The 263-nt window shown below is 39.9% G+C and overlaps 1 protein-coding gene across 1 annotated transcript in view; it reads left to right on the top strand.

Moving 5' to 3' along the window:
- LOC108792995 (xaa-Pro aminopeptidase 2-like) overlaps positions 1 to 263 on the top strand; it is a 3,829-nt gene that overhangs the window by 473 nt on the left and 3,093 nt on the right. The gene's annotated exons all lie outside the window — the stretch shown is intronic.

Below are 263 nucleotides of genomic sequence, written 5' to 3'. Positions count from 1 at the left end.
CCCCAATGTGTCCAGTACAGTGTTACATGATAACTAATGTGAATCTGCAGGCTCAGTGACCACTTGTGACCAAACCGAAATATGATCAGATCGGACCCTTCATTTCTACTGTCAGTTCCGTCTGGCGGCGATTTCTATCATTACAATTTACACTTTATCACATTATTCATTTATTTATTATTACCTTTTTTAAGTCCTAGTATTATGTCTCTCTCTCTCTCTCTCTCTCTCTCTCTCTCTCTCTCTCTCTCTCTCTCTCTCTC

Source organism: Nanorana parkeri, unplaced genomic scaffold (genome assembly GCF_000935625.1).
Source record: "Nanorana parkeri isolate BGI_ZX_2015 unplaced genomic scaffold, ASM93562v1 scaffold708, whole genome shotgun sequence".
NCBI lineage: Eukaryota > Metazoa > Chordata > Amphibia > Anura > Dicroglossidae > Nanorana > Nanorana parkeri.
Note: the sequence above shows the minus strand (reverse complement) of the source record. Positions and strands in the feature narration are given on the sequence as shown.